Source organism: Gossypium hirsutum, chromosome A04 (assembly GCF_007990345.1).
Source record: "Gossypium hirsutum isolate 1008001.06 chromosome A04, Gossypium_hirsutum_v2.1, whole genome shotgun sequence".
Lineage (NCBI taxonomy): Eukaryota > Viridiplantae > Streptophyta > Magnoliopsida > Malvales > Malvaceae > Gossypium > Gossypium hirsutum.
This window is the reverse complement of record NC_053427.1, coordinates 8036621-8052836: the sequence shown is the minus strand read 5'-3', so window position 1 is coordinate 8052836 and position 16216 is coordinate 8036621. Positions and strand designations below refer to the sequence as shown.

The window sequence follows — 16216 nt, the reverse complement described above, 5'->3', positions numbered from 1 at the left end:
TGTTGGGTTTTACACATCCTCCTTTAGAGTAGGCCCACCATCCCATGATCTTATGATCTTTTTCCTCTTTTTTAGGCTGATTTTTTTGGTACATGTACAGTAGGGCTGATAACGGTTAAGTGTTGACTAGGTTGTTTCCTGGCATTGCCATGACATTCGTGTTGGCAAATTGTCCAACCTTTTGCCACAACAAACCTTCACTCATTTACTTCTTTTCCTACAAAATTTGAATTTATTTTTATTATATAGTTTTGAATCTTACATTCTAAGCTAAAAACAAAGAAAAATATTTGCAATGAATTAAACTAATTACTTGTTGTTCATTCGGGTAAAGAAGTGATGAAAAAAATTTGAGTTTTGTTTGGCATGGTTTCCAAAACAAATTTGGCTTAAGAGTGTAAAAAGTCCTCAATTTTTTTCAAAAAAAGTAATTAAGCCCCTTCTTTTTTTGCATTAAATTGGGTACTTAACTTTCAAAATACATCAAAAAGACCCTCAAACTTTTTCAAAAAAAAGTAATTAAGCCCATTTTTTTTTGCACTCAATTGGGTACTTGAACTTTCAAAATGCATCAAAAAGACCCTTAACTTTTTTAAAAAAGCAATTAAACCCCTCCCATTTTCACTCAGTTGGATATTTGAACTATCAAAATGCTTCAAAAAGGCTTTTTGACCGTTAAAGTTAACCACCCTTTGTTTTTTCAGTTAAAGTTACCATGTGTCACAAACACAGTGTGACATGTGTGACAAAAAAAAAGATAAAAATAAAAATAAACAAAATTTATTAAATTATTAAATTTTAATAAAAATAGAAAAAATATAAAATTGTAATAAAATTATAAAAAATGTAAAGAAATATAAGATTCGTAAAAAATATATAAAAATTATAGTATCAAAAAAAGTATTTTATTATTTTTCTATATCTTTATTGAAATTTTTTTCAAATTTCGCCATATGTCACGTTGTGTTGCGACATGTGATGACTTTAATTGAAAAAAATAGGGGTCATTAACTTAACAATCAACGGTTAAAATTAATATTTAAAGGGCCTTTTTTATGCAATTTATAATTTTTTTATGATTTTTATAAAATTTTATAATTTTTATATATTTTATTGATTTTATTTTTTATATTTTTTTGCAACATGTCACGTCATTGGTGTGACACGAGGTGACTTTAACTAAAAAATTAGGGGTAGTTAAATTTAACGGTCACGGGGCTTTTTTGATGCACTTTGACAGTTCAAGTATCCAGTTAGTGCAAAAAAAAAGTAGGGGGTTAATTGCATTTTTTTGAAAAAATTTGAGGACCTTTTTAATGCATTTTGAATATTCAAGTACCCAATTGAGTGCAAAAAAAAAAGCAGAGGCTTAATTACTTTTTTTAAAAAGTTTGAGAGCCTTTTTGATACACCTTGAAAGTTCAGGTATCCAATTGAGTGCAAAAAAAAATGGGACTTAATTGCTTTTCTTTTTTTAAGTTAAAAGGGTTTTTTACACTCTTAAGCCAAAATTTTTGTATAATTTAGAAAGAGATTAATTTAATTAATTCCAATTTATAGTAACAAATTGACTACCACTACCAAGGGATAATTTTTTTTTCAATAATTTATTTTTATACTCCTATTTAAACCCTTGATTGAGTTGGTATCACAATTTAATTAGTCATCAATCCAGTTAGGGAAATCACAAAATTGTTCTTTCATATTTAAAATTAGTAACATTATTCGATGGTGCTTTAATTTTTTTTATATTAAAAACAATATGCACATAGAGAATTTGAAGCCAAACTGATAAAACCTTTACCACTTATTCCAAGTTTTATTTTGATTTTCCTTTTATACATTTTCCTTTACCACATATTTTATTATTAATTATTTAAATCATACATTTCATTATTTATTATATGTTATTTTAAATACAAATTTATGTTCAAAATACATGGTTTCCACACGTTGATTTGTGTGATAGAGTTTCTTATTAATAATGTTGTTAATAGAGTTAGTGTCATAAATTAATTTGACTCCAACTTAAGATTGATGTAGGGATGAGTATTCGATCGAGTCGAGTAAAAAAAATTTGAGTTGGTCGAGTTAACGAATCCTATCGAGTCAAAAAATTTTGAGTCAAGTCGAGTCAAGTTAACGAATCCTATTATTTATTCTCAATATTGCGTTTAAATAGATCGATTATTTAACTAGTAGACGAAGTATAAGATTATTTAACTACATAAACAATATAATGGTTTTGCCTTTTAACATAATGAGCAAACATTTATCAAAACGACGTAGTTTTGTCTTTTCTTATTCGGATTTTCAGATAACTTGAATTGTGTAATTCATATTCGAGTTAAACTGAAAATTTTATTTTTTTATTCGAGTTGATCTGAATAGCTTCATTAACTCAAATAATTCTAACTATTTAATTCAAAATTTAAATTTATTATCGAGTTTTTTGAATTGAATCGGATTTTGCTCACCCCTAGATTGATGTATTCATTTAGGATTCTTGATATGATGTATTTATATGATTAAATTTTGTTTTACTTACAATTTAATTTATCTTTTTTTATTTTAGGGTCTGTTTGTTTCACTGAAAATGGCTTCCAGAAAATAATTTTTGGAAAATTACTTACTTTACTGAAAAAGTTAATATTTTTTGTTGTTTGATAGATTTCTTAAAAATATTTTATAAAAGTTGTTTTCAATAAAACAAACATATATATTTGAGATTTTATTATCTTTTTATTATTTAATTGAGTTTATTTTATATCTATAAAATTATATTTTACATTGTTTTTGCATATATTAAAAATATTTTGTTAAATTCAGATTTTTTACAACGTCATTTTTTAGTTACATAACTATCAAGTGAGTACTTTTTATTTAAAATTGTGACATCAACAAAATTGAAAAAAAAAATAATGTCAACAATTAGACTTGATTTTCAAATATGAAAAGTAGAGGAGCTAAATTCTTGAAAATAAAAGTACTGAGACTAAATTACAAATTTGTGAAAAGTACATAGACTTATGACATATTTTAACCTTTATACTACAAAATATTAATATTGAATATTTTCAATAATTTGTGAAGAATATTATTTAAAATTATCATTTTTGAAATTTTTTGTTAAAATAAAATTGGAATATTAAATAATTTATTAAAATAATAAATTATATTAATAATTAAATATATATGTTTAATAATTTTAAAAATATAATATTTTATACTAATATTTAAATATTTTTAAATATTTTTAAAAATAAAAATAGAAATTATTATCAATATAATAATATTAAGCTTGATTTAAGTTAATTTTTTTATAAAAAATAAAATTACCTAAAGATGAACTCTTTTTCGAAAAATGACTTGCGCTTTCCAAAATAGTAAGTCATTTTTACAGAAAAATGGACTTATTTTACGTTGACCTGTAAGTTATTTTCCGTTGACGAAGTTATTTACTATGTAACAGACACTGAAAAATGCAGAAAACATTTTCTGTAAAAAAATTTACATGTAAGCAAATGGACCCTTAATATCGTACATATTTCATGTATTATTATTAATTAGTTTCAAATTATACATTTCATTATTTATTATATGTTATTTTTAAACACACATGTGTTTTAAATATTTGGTTTCCACACGCATACACACCTTATAGAATTTTTAATTTTTTATAAAGCATTTTATTGAGTTGGTGTCACCTATTAACCGAATCCTAACTCAGTTAGGGAAATTACTTTAATGTCCATTCGCATTTAAAATAAATTATATTATTTAAGGGTAGTTTAGTATTTTAAAAAATAATTAAAACATGCACATGGGATTTGAATCCACACCAATTGGATATTTTTCATATGTTTCATTTTGATATTTCCATATGTTTTTATTTTAATATGTACAAATTATTGCTTTTATCAGTTGTATATCTATACTATTATTTAGCCCTTGCCTGAGTTGGTGTCACGAGTCAACGAGACACCAACTCGATTAAGAAAATTACAAAAATGTCTTCCCGTAATTAAAATATGTTATACTTTCCAAGGGTACTTTAGTCTTTTAATTTAACAAAAACCAATAAAAATAAAAAATATATATTACATATGGTGAGTTTGAACCCAAATTAGTTGAATTGCTAAAATATTAAATTTACTACTCAACTAAGCCATCACTTTAATGTATTATATACTTTTTTTTATCTTAATTTTCACAATTTATTATCTACATTAGCCGAATTTATATTATTAATTGAGCTACTGAGTGAATTGATGTCACTAGTGATTTGAGCATAACTTAGTTACGAACATTATGAAATTTTTCTTCCATAATTAAAATAAGTTATATTATACGAGGGTATTTTAGTTTTTTTATTTAAAAAAACCAACAAAAATAAAAATATGCATATGTTCTTAATGTCACAAGTCAACTTGACACTAATTCATGATTAATGACAACACTATGATAAACGACTGTAGTGCATTTAGTATTGTTAATTTAATGTATTTATCTGTTTAAATTTCATTTCACTCGCAATTTGATCTACTTTTTATTTTAATATAATACATATTTCATATGCTATTATAATTAATTAGTTTCAAATTATACATTTCATTATTTATTGTATATTATTTTTAAATACACGTTTATTATATTCTAAATATGTGGTTTCCATACACATACATGTGTGATATGATTTCTAGTTTATTTAATTGATTTTGATGTTTTGAGATTTAAATTTTCAATATTGAAAAAAAAAAGTAAAACTTTCAGTAAGGGGATAAACAAATATAATTTGACAATTTTGTAAAGCATTATTTTAGTTTATATTACTTTTTCACTTTAATCCTTAATTTTTTTAGCCAGATAATACTTAAAAAGAAGATATTTTCGACTAATCAAAATGAAAGCGACTAAGAAACTTGGTGATTAAAATGAAAGTGTAAATATAATTTGGCTTGTACAATTTACCGTTGTTAGAGATTTCATAGTAAGGTGACTAAAATAAAAGAGTCTTAAAAGTTAAGTGACGAAGTTGCAAGAATTTCATTTTGGTTGCACCCTAAAAATTGGGTTCATAGGATGGTGAAGCTTTCACCAAAGTAAAAACTCTGTTAATGTATTGCTTGATGCTGATGGGGATAAGCTTGTTTCATTCCCAAGATTTCTCAAGAAGCAGTTTCCTCGTTCCGAAGCAATTATATCGATCATATTCTTATTGTCTGCCCTCAATGCCTTCTTTTTGTGCTCTTACAAACAGCAATACCAGAAGAAATACAAGCCGAAATGATCAGGCCTATCACAGGAGAAGAGATCAAGGCTGCTATGTTTGCCTTGAATGGTGATAAAGCTCCCAGTCCAGATGGTGAAACTGCCTACTTCTTCAAGACAACCTAAACATTGTTGGGAGATAAGTCAATTTCATGTCGCACGGTTTTCTTCAAATGCATTACATGGATGTTGGCTAATAGATCAAAAGATAGTCTGCCCTCCACTGTTAGCAGTAGCCAAAGTGCATTTATTGCTGGTCGAAGCATCACAGATTATGAGCTCCTTGCTCAAGAGCTGGTGAGGCATACGGAAGAATAACTGCTCACCCTGTTGAGCTGTCAAGATCAATCTTCAAATGCCTTGATTCGTTCCATTAGAGGCTTGTTGCAGTGGAATTGGGAGGTGAGGATTATGTATACATACAAGGCAATAGAGTTGCTAATGCTACAGCCAATCCGGCAATTAACAAGCCCGTCGGATTTCATGTTTACAACAATCGACCAGATGAGATATTGCAGGTTCTTCAGGATAATGTGGAAGGTATGGCTATTCCAAGCTTTATTGTGATGTAGTTAATTTCATTTTGATCTCTGAACTTTTGAAGACTTTAGCCATTGTAATGCCTCAAATTTAAGGTTTAACTCCATTAGTTTGTAGGGTCATTCTTAAAAGTTCACATTTCTAAAGAATTAATAATATCAAATTTACAACCCAAACTTCTGTATTCATATTGCACTTATATATTTCATCATATTTTTTCCTTTTTAATGTTGAGTAATCCAACTTTATCTAATATTACCTGGTCTAAACCCATGTGCATGCCCTCACAAAATGCCAAACTTCAACGCATTATTGAATCACTAGATAAGATAATGGTGGAAATTTTGAGTTTCTCAAAGAAAACATAGCATATCTTTCTCCATTTCATTATATTTATGCAGGCATGATGTTGTAAGATGAGAAACCAATGCTTTATAAAGTTCTAACGAATAAATAGTTCGATTTTGCAGTTTTCGTGAAATGATGCAGCTGGTCGCAGCAATAATTCGTTCTTCAGAATGGGTGGTGTCGGTAAAATTGTGCTGTTTTTTCTAGACTTAGAAAAGAGCTGAGAGTCGTTCTGCAATGACGAAACCTAGCTGTTTTCGAGATTGTAAAAGAAGGTAGTTACAGAAAACTTCGAAAATCTTGTGCCGTTTTGCTTCAGCACGAAGATATGAGAAGTACTCAAGTAAGAAACTCAGTTTCATATTCCGTATTTCATGTTATTTTGTATTACTATGTTCTGTACTTTAAGAGAATTGCTCTTGGAGTCATTCTATGGATGTGATGCATCAATTTGATCTAATAACTGAGTCATTAACATTATGTTCTTGCTAAATAACATGAACACGAACATGAACAGCAGTACAAGCAACCAGACTCTTATTCGGAACCTTTTCGTGAATTCAATTTAGGAGCAGAAAGAAAACATTTGGAGGCGATCTATCTTGGATATGCAATCGGAATTACTGAGATGCCAAGGTGTATGATCTCTTTCTGAGCACCCTCGATGAATTTCGGATTCAGTAGGGAACACAAATCCTGTGTGTATTAGAACCGGCTAACATATCATGCCAAAGCAGATCGGAGAGTGCCATTGTCAAATCTCCCACTTTTCCTGTAAGGGAAAATAAGCAGACTTTGGTAAGAACATATGCACTAATCCGTCGTTGCTAAGCCAAAAATCAGGAGGCGGACTAATCAAGCAAGGCAATATTATTACATATGCAAGGAATAGATGCACTCAAAACAATAAATCATGTTCGATTCTACTAGAAAAATAATGTCTAAAGCATGTTTGGATGTATTTTAAGGCTTTCGAAACATTAGATTGTACATACCATCTCCGATGGGCTGTTCGTCCCACATGATGATTGGCAATATCGGTAGGTACTTCCTATATACATCATTTCCGCTGCACCTTTGGCTTCCATGATGGTAAGATTGGAAGTTTTGACACTTTTAAGACGCCCTTGCTCGACCAACTTAGATGCTAATTCGAGAAGCCTTTTTGCAGTACATCCGCTTAGGATCTTATCGAATGGAGGCAAAATAAGTTCCTTATCATTGGTTATAAATGCGACATTCACATTAGGGCCCTCCGCGATAAAACCATCATCGTCAACCCAAATCGAAGCATATGCACCCTTGTCTTCGGCTTCCATTATTGAAAGAACATTCGGCAAGTAATTTACATTCTTCATTGTAGCAAACAGAGGTGCTTTCATAGGGATAGTTGAAGTTATCACTTTAACCCCGTTTTTGCATTGCGAGACGTTGTCGGCAATGACTACAGCGTAGAATGCAGAAGTAGGGCATTTGGCGGGAGATAGCAAGAAATTACCAGGACCGGCACTCAACCAGTACCGTAGAGTTCCTTCCTTGCACTGTGATGCGGCGGTCAATTGCACAAGAATACTACGAAGAGTTGATCGAGGAAACGGAGGGCTGATTCTTGCTTTCGATGCTGATCGAAGGAAGCGATCTAAATGAGCATCCAGCTCATAGAGGTAGCTACAAAAATAGGATAGGTTATATTAAGCTTATAATCATGGGTTCTTCTAACAGGTTCGGGATTCGAATCTCAACACCTATAACACCTCACTCGATCCCAAACTATCGGTCTCCTTTGTACCAAAAATAGAGAAAACAGGGACCTACCCATCTAGAATGACTGCAGTATCAAACACACCGTGGCCTTGATGAACCATGTGATCATCTATGGGAATTACCATCATGGCAGGGTCGAGAACAATCCCTCCGAAAACACTGGAATACATAGCAGGATATGGTTTCTTCTTCACCGGACTCCACTTCTCGTGCAGCTTTTCGATCAACTGATAGACACACACACAAAAAATCAGGATATACCAATGACACGAGACTGGTTAAAATATGCTTCTGGTCATTATCTTCTTCATATGTTTGGAATTTAGCCCCTTAACTTCTATTTGATGAAACTTAACACTCTACTTTTCGGATTTTTTCAGATTTAAAAATGCAAGTCTAATTGTTAGTGTTGCTTAAATTGTTCTATTAAATTTAAGTTCATTACAACATTTTATTTGTTACATGGTTACGAAATATTTGTTTATTTTAAAATGTCACACTAATGAACTTAACAAAAGAATTTAGAAGTGTTAATAATTGCACTTGAAATTCGAGAGACTAAATTTTCACATGTATGAGAACTACATATATTTGGAGCATATTTTAACTATTATTTCTAGAAAATTAGCAGTTAAATTTAATCTTTTTTTTAGCTTTGACCAAATGGAAAATTACATTTTTGACTCTAAAAAAATTAATTATTCAATTTAAACCATATTATCACAAATTAGCCCCAATTTTTTTAAATTTTATCTCGACCGAACACAAAATCCCATTGAATAAGGGGCTTAAACCAGAGTTCATTCAAGACCCGCCCCCAAAAAAAACCCAAAATTTTCTCTTCTTTTTTTTCTGTTGAACTAAAACAGATCAAAACATCAAATGAAAAATCAAAAGTTGAGGTCCTGGGTTCTAAGTTTTAAGTTTAACCTCTGATGATGAAGAGAAGACATGAACTTTAACATCATTGTCATTTCCAACCTCCATCGAAGCCATTTCATCTTCCAAACACAAACAAAGAAGAAACAAAAGCAACAAATAAGCTCAAAAGTTAAAAATAAAAACACCCAAAGAACTATCATTAAGAAAAAAGAAGAAGAAGAAGAAGAATGGTTCACCTGGTTTCTGATCAGAAGAAGGGTTGCAATAGGCCATAGTTGTTGAATGAAAAGAAATGAGGCTTTGGATTCTATATATAAAAGAAGTGGAATGGAAAGTGAGGGTCTTTCCTTATTATTATAATTATTTTGTTGAAGGGTCTATTGCTGTTTAAGAGAGTGGAATCTACTGAGTGTTTAATTTGTCTTGCAGTGCTTGGGTTTTGGAGAAACGTGGTTTTACTAGTTTTAAGATAGTACAAGTTAAAAGAGCTCCTGGTCATTTTGACGTTGGGTTCTCTTTGGTGATACGGTATATTACATTATAGGTTAAAATTAGTTTTTCCTTTTTTTTATCCGGTGCTACGGACGAGTAGAATTCTACATAGTAGTGTGCAATTTTTAGATAAAATCGAATTAATTCGGTTAATTGATCGAATTTAGTTAATCGGTTGATTAATCAAAATAATTCGATTGGAGTTATTTAATAATTTTTTGAAAGTTCGGTTAATGGTTAATTCAGTTTGAAATCGGCCGTTTAACCGAATTAACTGAACTTAATAAATATATTATAATATATAAGTATTTAGTCAGGGGTCGGTCGGTTCAGTTAATTTTTTGGAAGTATAAATTAATCGGTCGATTAATTTTTTATATGTTTTATACTTGTTTTAACCAAAAATCACAAAACATATAAATTTTAATTAATTTGGATAACCGAAAAAGTTCGATTTGGTTAATTGTTTTTGAAAAAAATTTGGTTCGATTAATGGTCAAGGGTTTAAAAAGGGTGGTTAATTCGATTAATAGTAGTTCGAGTCGATTAACCGATTGAGCACCCCTAATTGTACAAGGATCGGGCCAAGCCCTAATAAAATCCTAGGTTCGGTCTTGTTTGAAAAATGAGTCTAAATTTTTGCCCAAGTTTAGTCCGGATAAAAATACTAAAACCCGAGTTATATAAAAAAATTTAAAAATATAATTCACTAAATATACTAAAAATATTAAAATAAATGTTTCCTAACAAATTAAAAATAAATTTAAAAAAATCTTTAATACTTAAATAACACTAAGATAAGTGCAACTTAACAAACAAATGCCTCTAAAATAGTAGCAAAATTAACAATAAAACAAGTGTTATACAATATCCAAATATTAACAACAAAATAGTAGTAACTTAATAGTGAAATAGTAGCAAATTTGTGGTTAAAAAGTAAGGAAAACAATAATAAAACATGAAAAAATAGTAGCAAAACAGTAAGGTTTTTTTTTAAATTGCAAATTTGGGCTGGGCCGGGCAAAAAAACATTATCAAGGCTTGACCCATGTTTTAAATGGGCTTTATTTTTTTACCCAAACTCATTTTCCAGGCCTATATTTTTGTCCAAGCTCTCTCATTTTTCGAGCAGGTCTTCAAGCCGGGCCCATGGAAAACACTATGGACGAGTTAGTTTTATGTATTAATTTTAAAAATATTAAATTTATTTGTAAAAAAAATTAAAATTGTGTACATTATCACAAATAATATGAAATAATATATAAAATATTTGCGATATATTTAAATACCGTAAATATACATATATTGTATGCTATAAAAATTTAAAATTGTATAGATATTGTTTGAATTTTGAATAATTGTATAAATAATTTATTATAAAATTTATTAGTTAATATGTTTTTAATTAATTATTTTAAAAATTATTATAAGTATAATTTTTATATTAATTATAATCCTTGAGTTGAAATTGGATAAATGTACTATGAGCTTTCCAATAAATTAAAGAACAAAGTAAGAAGATAAACTTTACACTTAATTAAAAACATTTAAAACAAATTAGAGTTAAATTATATGCCTGGAAAAGTTGAAGGACCTAATCTGAAAATATTTCAAACCCCACTCACATTTAGGAGTGTTCAAACGGTTAATCGGATCGAACTAGTATTCGGATTAACGAAACTTTTTAATCCTTTAATCGTTAACTGAACCGAAATTTTTTCAAGAAAAATTAATCGAACTTTTGGTTAATTCGGTCGGTTAACCAAATTAACTAAAATTAATATGTTTTTTGTTTTTTATTAAAACAAGTATAAAACATATAAAAAATTGATAATATTTGTTTGACTGAATTAACTGAATTATAACTACATATAATTTGTATTATTAATTATTAAGTTCAGTTAATTACCCGATTTAGAACCGAATTAACCGAACTTCCAAAAAATTATTAACTGACCTCCGTCCGAATTAGATCGATTAACCGAATTAAATCTGTTCAATCGATTAATTCAATTTTAATCGAAATTTAAACATCCCTATTCATATTTATTAATTTCCAATAAAAACTTTTTATAATGTTGAGTATACCGGTTACATTTGATGCGTGAAATAATGGTAAACAAATATTAATTTCAAACAGCGACTTATTTAGAAATTTAATTATGGAAATATGATAGAGAATATATATATATATATATTATGGGGATAATTGCATAAATTTGCATTCTTAAAATTTGATATAATATGATGGAGATCAATGAAATTAAATAAATGTGTATTATAATAAAATATGTTACTTAGTTAGTGATCCAACTGATTGGAAAAGTATAAAATAAAATAAAATAAATATTAAGGTAAATTCACTAATAGTAACTCAACCTTGGGGTAGCTAACAAAACAATCACCTACGTTTCATTTCAGTCACTCAACTTTTAAAAAATAACAAAATAGTTACTAACATAATAAAAAAGTGACAAAACAATCACTAAAAACAGTTTCCGTTAGTGTCTTAACGAGACTACTGATGTGGCTAGTTAACTTGCCACGTTGGATGTCCACAGTAAAACTAACCAAATTAAGAAGAAATTGAAAAAAAAACCAGAAGAAATAGAAAAAGAAAGCATCGAATGATTTGCTAAGGTTTGAAATTTATACTTACAAGTGGCATTCAACATCGGTGCCATTGTTACAAAAGGGACAGCTGAAAACAGTATCAAGCCTATCCATTTGCTTATTAGAAGTAGGCTTTGCTCTTGATTTCCTCTTTCCCATCCTTAAATCCCTTCAACGCATCAAAATTACAACCAAAATCAGCATGAAATTTTCCAAAATCTTGCAACAAATTTAAAGTTCTTACTAGAAATCAGATTCAAATTTCAAACCCTAGAAAATCATTTGATGCTTTGTTTTTAAAGATAAATAATTAGGTTAAGCAACAAAAAAAAAATCTATTTTCTTAAATTTTCTTTCTCCGGAAGAAAAACGTAGTAGAAAATTTTGGTTTTTTCTTCTTCTTCTTCTCTGTTATTAAGGGTTTTTTTTCAATTTCTTCTTAAATTGGGTGGGTTTCCACTGTGGACGTCCAACGTAGCAAGTTAACTGGCCACATCAGGTAGTTAACTTGCCACATTAGCAGTCCCGTACAAAAACTGTTAATCAGTGATTGTTTTGTTATTTTTTAAAAGTTGAGTGACTGAAATGAAACCTAGGTTACTGTTTTGTTAGCTACTCCAAAGTTAAGTGACTGTTGATATGATTTACCCTAAATATTATCTTGATTTGTATAGAGTGCTGATTAAAGTTCTTATCAAACATCTATTTGGTACGGATTCGAACCATGTGACCCTTATCCCCTGCCAGTGGTAGAGCTAGGGGGTCTTATAAAATGGAAAATTTTTCACTCAAGTCCTTTATGATTTATAAACTTTAAATTAATAATGGAAAAATTGCACTTTACTCTCAAATGATAAAAATTTAATTTAATTCTTTAAAAATTATAAATATATAGATTATTAAAATGATAAAATTTTATTTTTATTATCGTAAAAATACAATTTAATTTTGGCTCTGCCAATATCTTCTACCTCAATATTGTATAAGAAAGAAAAACATTATTTTAAAAATGTATCTAATATGTATATTGAAATTAGGAGCAAATTAATTGTATAAGAAAGAAAAACATTATTTTAAAAATGTATCTAATATGTATATTGAAATTAGGAGCAAATTAATTATAGTTATTAATGTTAAATATTTGTGATTAACTAAGTTTGAATTGATTCTTATAATCGAGATTATAGGATACTTATAAAGGCATCTTGAAGTTGTAGCAATTATGTTGCCATTTTATTTTATTTTCATATCCTATACATTTGAAAATTAATTTTCCTCGATACTATATATAGTGGTCGTATTTAATCGGTAAAGATATGAAATTAAATAGTATATTAACTGCTAAAACGACATACAATGGTGGGAGTTCACGATGTTTATGGACAAACTGCTGCAAAAATCAGAGTAAATTATATCTCTATTTTTTAAAAATTCACCTTCAACAACTTCTCTATAAAAAAATTTTATTTTTATTATATATAATATTTAGTGCATAATAAATTATTAATATTTACAAAAACAATATCACCTCCTATAAATTACAGACTTACTTCCAAGTTTGAATCTACTTAGGGCACATGTGAAAAGTAATATTTAGTTATTTATATAGAGATTAAAATCTAGGTCTTAATATATTTAATACTTGCCATAGATTAAAAATTAATAAAATTTATTTTGCATATTTTTTTATATTTTTTTGGTTATTAAATTTTAACTTATAAAATTTAAATAACCAATTTTTTTTAAAAATTAAAATGATACATTTTAAAATTCTCGAAAAATTTAAATTAATTTTCCCACCCAAACAACCTTTTAAATATGTTTTCATGCCGACCGGAGATTGATAACAAGACATCGCCAGCCGGCGAATGCAAAGGACAAATGATTTTTCATGTCAGACCCTGTCTTTTGCTGCGTCATTTTCTTACACTAAAATGTCAAGCAATTTAATTATATAATAGTGAAAGACATAAACATACTATATATGAGCACATGTAAAGTGTTTATAATTTTCAAAAAAAAAAAAAGTTAGGGTTGCGTAATTTAAACTCCTGTTAAAAAAATAAAATATATTGGTAAGATAAAGAGATTTGTGACGATGCAGGTCGAGCACCGCAGTTTGTGGTACGGTACAATTTATACAAAAAGAATCCGTATAGAAATTTATTTCTTCTATTTAATATTGATTAAGATTTTTTAATTTTATTACACTGTTTCTATTTGACATTGATTAGAATAATATTTTTTAACCTATAAATAGATGTAATCATAACTCCTCTTGTATCATTCGAATTCAACATTAGTGAATTTTCTTCATCTTTGTCTATGTTTTTTCTGAAAAGTTTTCACGTAAAATCTATGTGTTTTACCTTTCTTTTTTTTTTACGATACATTTTCATTATTGACATTCAAATTTCACCGAAAATATAAATTTACTAAAATTTATATAAATATAAAACACAATTAAAATATAAAAAAAAATACCAAATCCATACATGGGCAGGTTTTAGTGAAAGATTACATAAAATCAAAGCATTGAAGTCCAAAAGTTGTTGTGGGAATAATGGAGATTTGTATTTTGGCTAAATGGCCTTCTTGATGTACGAAGAGTTTTACCTAACATTGCTTTACATTATCTAAAATTTAGAATCCTACTGTTTTCTTTAATCATTCAATTAGTGATCATGAATGTGTATTTAATATTGTTGCACTTATCTTATTCTAAATGGAGTGAATGCGAAACTATAAATACGTATTTTTATTTTAGTCACTTAATTATAAAAAAATTTTAATTTAGCTACTAACGTTTTAGATAATTTTTGTTTCGGTCACTTACGTTTGAGATCAAATCTATTTTGTTCATTCTTCGTTAAATGGTTAACGGAAGTGATGATGTGATCTTTTTTTAAACTGGTATAATAATACATTTGGTCCTCAATATTTACATATTCTGTCAGTTTGATCTAATTTAAAGTAATTCAATAAATTTAACCATACACTTTTACAAGTTCTATTGATTTGATCCTCAAACACATATATTAAATATAAATATAATTAGATTTAAACGCATATAATTAAATCTTGTTAAACTTATATATAAATTTGTGATTTTGGTAAACCCAAAAACTCAGAACCCTCCAAAACTTAGTAAATTTATAATTTTTATAAACTTCATTCATGATCGTACTAATGGCATTCTCAACAGAGGAACTTGACTTTTCTTATGAAACCTAACAAATAAAAAAAAATTCCTATAAACCTTTTTCAAATCATCATATTTTGCATTCTTATTAACATGAAGAATTATCTAATAATCTGCATCCATCTCTAAGCATAAAATTTATAGTAAAATTTATCTTCATCTAATTTGTTTGCAATTTATTTAGAAAAAAGATGTAAATTTCAAGGTTTTTTATTTTTTAAACTTGAATTTTAGATTTTTTGTAATATTTTTAATTTTTTAGATACACATATTTTTATAATTTATAATTTCTTTTATATTTTAAAAATTTTATATATTTTTATATATTTTCTTTTAAATTTTAAATTTTTTTATAAAAAAAATATATTATGGTATCGTTAGGGCCACATGTCACAACCTAAGAGTGCCATGTGTCCTATATTTAACATTGTTACAAAAAAAAAGTACCAAAACCCTTGATGTAATGAAAATTTGGTTATTCCTTCAACCATATATGTTTTTAATAAGTCTGGTAGCATGCCTGATTAGTTTAATCTTTTTTAGATCAATATTGGGTTTAGATATTTTAAATTTAAATTGACTTTTCACAACTTGTTTTACTATTTAAAAATAGATTAAACTATATTTAATGCCACTAAACTATTAGTAAATTTACGTTTTAGTTACCCAACTTTAAAAACTATAAAATGGTCAATGAACTATCAAAAGTTTTCATTTAAGTAACCAGGTTGTTAAAATCGCTGATGTTGGCCTTCTCCGTTTGTGCCACCTATACCAATAGAAAGTTCTTTTTTCCCATTTTCTTCTACAATTCAATTTTTTCATGAAATAACTCGAAATGTTACTAATCTGCAAACAAAAATCCAAATAATTTTTTCTTTGATTTTTGACACTAGCCATTAGCTTGACTTGTATATAAGGTATGTTCTTCAACTAGTTACTGGATATTGATCTACCATACTGATCATCGAGTCATCGCTTGGAGCTCACTAGTCAAACTAAAAAAAACTTAAACAGTCTAGTGATTTAAATAAAAAAATTCAAATAGTGACTTGAATGAAAACTTTTGAATAGTTTAGTGACCATTTTATATATTTTTTTTTT

At 28.0% G+C, this 16216-nt stretch overlaps 1 long non-coding RNA gene and 1 pseudogene across 1 annotated transcript; one reads left to right on the top strand and one right to left on the bottom strand.

Moving 5' to 3' along the window:
- Positions 1–6075: 6075 nt before the first annotated feature.
- Positions 6076–8372, top strand: LOC121227913 (uncharacterized). The gene is made up of 2 exons (XR_005925449.1): positions 6076–6502; positions 6729–8372. It is a non-coding gene; the product is annotated as an uncharacterized lncRNA (long non-coding RNA).
- LOC107948751 (D-amino-acid transaminase, chloroplastic-like) lies at positions 6610–9225 on the bottom strand (annotated as a pseudogene).
- Between the last annotated feature and the right edge of the window lie 6991 nt (positions 9226–16216).